Source organism: Chiroxiphia lanceolata, chromosome 3, assembly GCF_009829145.1.
Source record: "Chiroxiphia lanceolata isolate bChiLan1 chromosome 3, bChiLan1.pri, whole genome shotgun sequence".
Taxonomy (NCBI): Eukaryota; Metazoa; Chordata; class Aves; order Passeriformes; family Pipridae; genus Chiroxiphia; species Chiroxiphia lanceolata.
The window spans coordinates 115505117-115514343 of NC_045639.1; the positions used below are offsets into that span (position 1 = coordinate 115505117).

The window sequence follows — 9227 nt, forward strand, 5'->3', positions numbered from 1 at the left end:
GAGGTATCCACAGCTCAGCAACCTAAAGATTCGGGTGTAGCCACACAGAAAAATCGGTATTTGGATGTACTTAGGAACAGGCAAAGGTCTAAAATAACATGTTCATGAAGAAATCCACAGCTCAGCTTCTTTCTTCAAGACCAATGAAGGGCATCACTGGAATGACACTGCCAAGGACACAGAGAGGACCACTCACAGCACAAGCAGAGGTTGCACCACACTCCCAAACTGCTTCACCAACAGCTCTGGGGTTGGGCCACAGACATGGGAAGAACAGAGCTGAGATGGACCTGTGAAATCCCATCCCTTTCCTCCAGGCTGCTCCAAGTTTTACTTCAGTCATTTTTTTGCAGGTATCCCCTCAAGATTCTCCAGGATCTCCTCAGACCAGGGTTGTCAAGCCTAGATCAGTGACAAAGCAGGTGGAGCAAAAGCTGTAACTCATTAGCACCTTCAGTTCTTTAGGAATTGTGATTATGTCTGCCTTTTAACAAGGCCTTCAAGGCAACATGAAACACAACCAAACAATGAGCAAAAAAAAAAAGTCCTCAGGTGGTCAAAGATTCATTACAACAGACAGAAGCACTCCCTTCATCCTCTCTTAATTGAGCAGCCTGGCAAATTGATGAATTACAGTTAAATGATCTAGCTGTGATGCCCCTTGCTGATGAATGAAGAATATCCTGCCAAAGCCTCCTGATTCCAGGTGATGGATCTGAACCCAGGCTGCAACACAATTCCTTGTGACTGACAAGCTCAGCTATTTCCCCTCTTAATCTTGATAATATTTGATTGCATAAATCCAAGGGCATAATTTTCCAGGTGGATAAATTGTTCGAAATATCACCAGCCCTCCAATTACTTAAAAAAAAAGAAAAAGAAAAAACAAGGTGAAGAATATTCTTTCTTGTAAGAGCTGGTGAGATCTCGTTGCTGGGAAATGTCTACACCCAAACCAAACCTTTGCTGGAGCGTGAAGGAGCAACTGTGGAGTTACATTTGTCATCTCACGGCCCAGAGCCCTTATGATGCAGCCCTCAAACCTCAGGGACACGGACCCCTGGGGACCAGCACTGCTCATGTTCTGTCACAGCCCAGCAGATCCTTTCTTTTTTTTGTGTGTGTGTGTGTGTGAAAGTTTGATAGGAAGCAGCGTGGCTGACTGGGAAGGATTTCAAGATGTGGGAAGCAGGGAAAGGATAACTATTAATTGGCATCATTTTCTCTCAGCACACGCAAACACCTTCTAATAGGGGAGCACCTTAAAAACCCCACGCTCGAGCCTCAGCAAACACTTTTGGGATGCAACTTGACTTCTCCTCTCCATTTTCTTGTCCTTCCAAAGGCAAAAATGGAAGCAAAAGCTTCTCCACCTTGGCTGCACAAAACTTTCACACAGATCTCTGCACAGCATCAGCTGGATCCAAAGATGTTGTGTCATTTGTGAAATATTCCAGCGCTTTATTGTGCAAGCTCCTAATTATTAATGTCTGTATTTCTGCAGTGAGATTTATGAGGTAGCTCAGGGTGGTGGATTTCAACTGGTTTTCCCTCAAATCTACAGATGGGAATCCACAGAAGTGGTTTTTTATCCCCTCAACTTCTGGAGTCTCCGGTGCCGAAAAACCCCAAGGAATAAACAAGCCCCTCAAAGGAGGAATCTGGGATGAAAAATGTCCTTCTCTGCCTCTTCCACCACCACAGTGGTGGAAATGTCTTTTTTAAACAGCTCCACACGTCCCTTGGGGGAAATATAGCCAGAACTTTGCAAAATTTCACTGTTTATCTGTTTTTAGGGGATGTTGCAAGCCTCCTTCCATCCCACTGAGGCTTTCCAGACCAGCTCCAGAATCGGGATTGCAGCAGGAACAGGACACAGATGGTCCCCTGGAACCAGGAGAAAAGAGGCAAGTGATGCAAAAGGCAGTGGCCCCACGTAACCCTTGCGAGGGAGCCAGAGCCTGTCCCCATGGAACAATAGCAGGAAGCTGTCCCTGGGCTGGCTGTGGCCTGGGCCTCCCAACCCAAGAGCTGGGGATGGAAAAGCCTGGCAAGGGAGAAGCAGAGAACTTCTGAGGACAAAGGGTTTCACTCCTGCTTGTGATTCTCACAGTGAAACGAAAGGGAAAAATTTAAAGCCTGGAAATTCAGCTGGTTTTGGAGGTAAACACATGGTTGGAAAGTCAAATGAAGCTGATCCCTCTTCCTCTCCGAGGAGATGGAACATTGGAAAAGCCTGTGGAGTGAGCAACCAGTACCTGGACTAGTGGCAGAAAACACTCAAGATTTATATATTCATATATAATTATTCATAAATTTATATATTCACATGCATGTGCCTGTGCCTATAGAGATGCTGGGTCACTTTTAATGCAAATATAAAGAAAACCCCACAACATCTTATATGGCTCCCGAATGCAGGATTTAAAAAAATAACCATCTCCAAGCACTGCTGGTGCCAGGGAGTTAGAGGTGCTCACAACAGGCAGGATAATGGGATCTCACCGTGTCCTGTTCCCTTGGAAGTAACTGCGCTGTTATCAGGAGATGCAGGATATGAGGCTCTGACACTGCTCTGATTCATCCACTGGAATAAAGCAGACATTTGATGGCATCTGCATTGCTGACTCAATCTCCTATCTCCCGTGCTGATCTTGTTGGTGCGGGGAGAAGGGATTTGGAGGGAAAAGCCGCGGCTCCGCTCCTCGCCTCGGGGCCTCACCGGTAAAAAAAACAGGTAAATAAAGAAAATAAAGAAAATAAATGCGTTCCTGCCTCCATCCCACATCCACCAGGGCAAGGCTTTCAGCTGGTTTTCTCCACCCTAACTTGGCAAAGCAACTTAAAGGAAAAAAAAAAGAAATTCCAACTGCTCGGCTTTCGGAATATATTTGAAATTAAAAGAAAGTCAACCTTGCCCTGTCTTCTCCTGGCACTTTATTCCCAGCCAGCCTCAGGAAAAAGCTGGAAGACAAACATTTTCTTGTTGAGGCTCATTCTACCTCCAAGCAGTTGTTTCCAAAGTCTGGATTTATTTATTTTATTGAGTTTCAGCTCTGGCACACCTCACTTTCTTCCTTTTGGGGAATAAACAAGAAGAGCAGCAGCCCAGCAAGTAATGAAACATATTCTCCTCCAACTCCACAAGTACAGGGAATAATTTGGGTTGGAAGGGACCTGAAAGATCCTCTCGTTCCAACCCCCTGATGTGGCCAAGGACACCTTTCACTAGACCAGGTTGCTCCAAGCCCCACAGAGCAGATCCTGGTTGCTCCAACGTGGCCTTGTGTGGGTCTTTATCCCCGTGGCATGACCCAGGTTGGGTGATCTGTGTTGGACAAAGGTAATATGGGACAGGACTGTCCATGCCCCGTGTCCCTCCTGGTATTTCATTCCCTGAGGGTGCCAACAGGACCTCAGGGTGGGTCACACCAAGTGGAGACACCGCGCAAGAGCGAGAGCTTTCCCCTCGCACATCCTCCCAGCCTGGCTCCCTGGAGCCCGCACAGCTCACAAACACAATATCCACACCAGCTCTGGAACCTCTGGGATGAGCCAGGAGAGGAACATCCCCCCAGGCTGGTGAGGCAGCCGAGGCCACACTAAGCCCCAGCTCTCAACCTCCTGCCCGGGCTGTGGCAGCGGCCCCACCAAAACCAGGACCTGGAAGAGCCAGAGGAGTTACAGCAAACAAGAACAGGCCTGGGGTTGGCAGGCTCAGTGCCCAGTGCCAGGACTGAGCCTCCTTTCCAGGGAAGTCGTGTCTCATCAAGCCTTGACTGAGCACTGTCCCAGTCTTGCCGAAGGCTCTTCCTGTTAATAACACATGAGCTCACCTCTTCCCTCCACCGTGGCACTTCCCCGCTGGGTTCCCTCCCCTCTGAGACCCCACCTCTCTGCCAGACATGGTCAGAATCGATCCAGGGATGGACAAGGGGCATCTCCTTAATCCTCCCGTTTTTTGGGAGCTACCTCCAACTACACCACCAACATGCCCAGGTGTGCCCAGACCTTCAGGTGAACCAAGTAGCAAACCCTCCCCGGGCCTCACTGCATTCACATTCAGAGCTCTACTGAATTTCCCCCATCCCAGTTTGTCTCCACTGTTTAATTAATCACAAACAGCAATTCAGGGCCGAGAGGCTGTTCTAGGACAGTGGCAGTACACAGCCATTAAATAAAATATAAACACTTCATCTATTCTTAACACCAGGTTTGATCTTTGCTGTTTTCTTCTCCTTTTTTTCAAGGTGATTTGCAATTTCTTTGGTTGCATTTTGGGGAGGGGAGGGCTGACTTACTGCGTAATCTCATTTTTGATCTATTATTAAGTGCCTGCTTGCTTTTTTTCTTCCCCCCCCCCCCCCCCTTTCTCTAGGAAGCCTCAGCAGGAATAACAGCTGGAAAGAAAGGTGAACTGTGAAATGAAAGCTGCGAGAGGAAAGAACTGCTTGAAAATTTTCAGATTTTTTGGCTGTAAGAAATCTCGGATTCACAAACCAAAGCCAGGGCCAGGACTTAGCAAAAGGACCCCAGAGCACGAGGTCAGCAGCATTCAGAGCATCCAGGAACATCTCTTTTTTCACCATTTTCATACAAAATATGATCCCCACAGGGAGTTACTCAAACCTGTAGAACTCAGCCAGGTACAGAGCACTGCGAGGTGCAAATCCAGTGCTCCCTGTAGCAGCCTCTGGAGGTGGATCCCTTTTGTTCCCAGTGGGTCAGGATTGCTGGGTGATTTTCATCAATGATTGCTGCCTTATTAACTAATAAACCCACTCTTTAACCGTCAGGAATGCAACCCAGGGAGAGTCCCAGCCACCAACGCTATTTTTGGGGAAAAGAGTAGGTTTTTAAGTGCCTTTGTTTTTGAAGAACAGCCCACGCAAGCAGCTGGAGGTTTTGCAGCAGAACTGGGCAAGTTCAGGCCTGTTTTGGAGGAAAAAGCATCCCCAGGCCATGTTCCATGGCAAACCCTCTGGTTTTAACAGGGGAATGCAGAAAGGGCAGGGAGACAGCACGCAGCCCAGAGAGCAGCTGGGCAAAGTGCCACCATCTCCTTCTGCAACTGGACATCCCAGTACCACTCCTCTGGGAAAATCCATGGGTGTTTGGGAAAGAAATCCAAACAAAAATGGCACATCTGGAAAGAGCCATCCCTGGGTGGGAGCAGTCAGCAGATGTGTGCGTCCCATGCAAGCCACCAGTGCCCACCACTCCTCCACCACTTGGAGGGTCACCAGGACCATGTCCTGGTCCTGCCACAAGGATCATAAAACCTCCTGTTTGACCATTTCCAGGCAGCTGCTCCCGGCACCCACCAGAGATCAGCTACAGGTATAATAAAGATAATTATGGACATGGGGCTGGAAACCCTTTTCTCCTTCCCAGGGAAACAAAAGAGATGAAGGAAGCAAAGTGAACCTTCAATTCCAACTCACCCAACAACCACAAAATGGTTTTTGGGATCCCCAGTGACCAAATCACAGCTGCCACAGAAACTGATGTCGGTGACACTGGAGCAGAGGCTCCCTCGCCTCCATATTTTTGCTGGATACGACTGACTCAAGTTTCTGGGCACAAAACAAGTTGTAAAGAGCCTGTTCCCAGAGATGTATGTCTGCTAAAAACCCCAGAGCTGGATGTCACCGTGACAAAAGGGGTGTATGTGCCACCTCCTTCCTCCACCTCCAGCCTGAATCCCACCCTGCCTTCCCTTAAACTCAGCAAAAAAGAGCCAAATCCAAGCAACTGTCTACATTTGGCATTATCTGCTGTGAAATGTCAAACTTTTCAGCAGGAATTCCAACATTTCCATCCTGCCTCCCCCCAAAAGCACGAAGACTGGTATAAAGAAGCCCAAAAATGTACTGGAGATGAGAAAGCATCACCTCCACCGGCCACAAATGAACTGGAGCTGAAGGGCCCTCTCAAAGGACCCAACAAAGGGTCTTGATGGGGAAAAACCCACCTGGGTTTCTCCACTGCCTGGTGTCACATCAGAGTTTGCTTCCCATGCATCCATTTATATGGAAATGCGAGGGCACTTGTGGTTTAAAAACCCCCTCTGAGTGCTGGAAATACTGTAACGGATGGAACCTGCTCTGTGTGTCAGAATCTTCCCTCCCTCCCGATGTAACAACATTTCACAGGCACTTGAGACGTTGGCACCTACGTTTCATCTGGTTTCTCAGGAGAAGATGGAATAATTTAACAAATCACACTGATTTTCAGTCTCAGCCGTCGATTCTGCGCCTGCAGCGCCGCAGCAAAGAAGCCACAGGTTCTCCAGGCCCATTCCTATGGGATCAGCAGGCTCACACCCCCCTCAGCAGAGCACATCAGGGCACGACACATCATTTCATTTTGATCTTTCCTTATTTTTTTCCCTACCAATACCCCACTTTCCCCACTCCTGGTCTTTGCCATCTGCCTGGATGGCACTGGGCTGCATCTCCTGCATCCCTGAGACCACACAGGCTCTTCCAGCAAGGAGAAAGCTCCTGCTTGAGGTTTCTTCACGGGCAATTGGGAACATTTACTGCCCCATATAAATGGTAAGTGTCAGTCACCTCACCCCTCAGTCCTGCTCTGGAGGGGCACATTCCCACAATCGCCGGGGACACATCTGAGCTCCAGCTCCCGGACCCGGCCAGGTCTGCAGCAGTGGGGTTGGGCAGAGAGATATCTCAGCACCTTTTGTTTACAACACCCTTCCCAGGGACAAAAATAACAGAGTTCTCCCTCCTTTGCAGCATCCTTTACCCCACCCCGAGCCCAGCAGCTCTGGCCACGCATCCCTGGCAGAGCTCGCAGCTCCGGCTGCCGCAGGTCAGCCATGCTCCCACTTCCCACGGCTGCAGCATCTCCCGGCAAAAGAAACCCTGCAAACCCCCCTCCCGCAGCAGCCCGGGGGACAGACACCCAAAGGAAGAGCTCGAGGGAAGGCAGAGCACCGAGCAGCCCCCGCAGGGAGCCAGGTTTGCAGAAAGGAGCAGAAGTTTCTTTGCTCGGCCCCCGAGAAGCGTTTGAAGGTGAAGGTTGGACATGGAAACATCTGGGAGCCCAGACTGCCCAGAGCAGAGCGGAACACAAAGAAACCCAGCCCAGCATGATGAAATACAAGTTTATTTGCTTTAGCCCGGGGCCAACTTCCCTCCCTGGCCCAGGAAAATGTCTTTAATGCTGCTCTGTCTGGGGGGCTTTTCTGCCAAACAGGCTTTTATAACCAGCTGACCGACCAAAACACAACGCGAAGGACATGGTAAGTCCTGAGCACCCCCCAGATCTATGACACGAAGGAGGACCTGAGCACGGAGCTGAGACCGGAGCATCCTGACTTCTCCAAGTGCTTTTGCTCTCCCTGCTGTCTCCTGGTTCACATCCCAGGACGAGGAGTGAACGCAGCCATAACCAAACCACGGAGAGGGACCACTACACCGGGGATCCCGAGATGCCTCTCTAAGGGCGAGCCAAACCCACTCCTCTGCTTCTGGGGGCCACTCACCTCCTCTCTGACCATTCCAGGCTCTCCCTCCCAGCAGGGATTTCTCCTCGTGGCACAGGAAACCTTTCACAGCCGCCAATTTTCCTCGCATCCCCCCATGGCCCAAATTGCCAAACTCGAAAGCAACTTCCAGCGGGGGCAGAGGAGCCCCCGCCCGCCGCTCAAACGCCGCCGTCACATTAAACCTAATTTATGTTGCACCATCCCGGCGCTGCGGGAGACGAGCCAGTGCCACCCCCAAGGCCAGCGGCACGACTTTCCCCCAAACTTTAGGGATCTGGGTGAAATCCCAACCACCGAGCCGCCAGCTCAGCCAGGGGTCATCCCACGGAAAAAAATCCCCCAGCCCCGGGGACACCCCCAGCCTCAGGGACACCCCCAGCCCCGACGACATCTCGGGATAGGGATAGGGAGGGGAAAGGGGATGGGGAGCGATGGGTCCCCTCCAAGCCTGACCCATCCCGGGAGGGGCTGGTGCTGCTCCCCGGGTGAGTCCGGGGCACCCCTCCCGTGTCGTGGGGAGGGGGAAGCGGTTATAAAGTGAAATAACACAAATAAATAAGACATAATACTAAAATATAAGAAATACAAGATACATAAGAAATATAAGAAAAACGAGGAAAAAAAAAACCCAAGAAAATAAATTCTTTTTTTAAAATGAAAATAAATAAAATAAAATAGCACAGCATAAAATGAAATGAAATAATATACATTCCCCCCTCCCTCCCCTTCCAAAGTATCCAGCCCCCTTTACCTGGCGGGGCTGCGCTGCCCCGGGAGCCCCCTCGGCGCTGTCCCTGCGGCCGCAGCCCGGCGTGCGGAGCCCGCGGAGCCCCCGGCCCGGCTCGCTGCATTCTGGGAAGCGGCTCCCAAAAATGGGGGCGAGATGCCCTCTGCTGGCATCGCCGGCCTGGGGTCCCCTGGGATGGGAAGGGGCGGGGGGGTCACTGGGGTGTGGGGCTGGTTTGGGGTTCTGATGGGATGTGTGTATATATATATATATATTAAAATATATATATATATATGTGTGTGTGTGTATATGTATGTGTATATGTATATATATATGTATGTGTATATATATGTATATGCATATATATCTATATGCATATATATGTATATATATGTATGTATATATAGATATATACATATATATCTATATGCATATATATTTTTATATATGCATTATTTATATTATATATGGGAGAGGTGTATTTTTTTATAGATATAGATAGATATGAAAACACAGAATCCCAGAATGGTTTGGGTTGAAAGAGACCTTAAAGCTCATCCTGTCCCACCCCCCTGTCCCATGGGCAGGGACACCTTCCACTAGCCCAGGTTGCTCCAAGCCCTGTCCAACCCGGCCTTGGACACTTCCAGGGATCCAGGAGCAGCCACAGCTTCTCTGGGAATTCCAGCCCAGACCCTTCCCACCCTCCCACCCAAGAATTCTTTCCCAATATCCCATCTAACCCTCTGGCAGTGGGAAGCCATTCCCTGGGTCCTGTCCCTCCAGCCCTTGTCCAAAGTCCCTCTCCAGCTCTCTTGGAACCCTTTAGGCTCTGGAAGGGGTTCCAAGGTCTCCCTGGAGCCTTCTCTTTTCCATACCTGTTCCCAGGCAGCACCACAAAAAGGTGCCTTAAAACACCTCTAGAAAGGAAGTGGAAAGCACTGTTTTGGGGAGGAAGGGGCAGATGCTGGGGAACACCAGCTTTTG

General features: G+C 49.8%; 1 protein-coding gene across 2 annotated transcripts in view; it reads right to left on the bottom strand.

Annotated features, from left to right (window-relative positions):
* Window positions 1–8304, bottom strand: part of EXTL3 (exostosin like glycosyltransferase 3) — a 135895-nt gene extending 127591 nt beyond the window's left edge. The window contains exon 1 of one of the 2 annotated variants that reach the window (XM_032684637.1): window positions 8265–8304. The gene's annotated coding sequence lies outside the window, so the exon portion shown is untranslated. Of the gene's footprint in view, window positions 1–7510; window positions 7601–8264 lie in introns of those variants that run through there. The other variant, XM_032684640.1, reaches the window with a different exon arrangement.
* Between the last annotated feature and the right edge of the window lie 923 nt (window positions 8305–9227).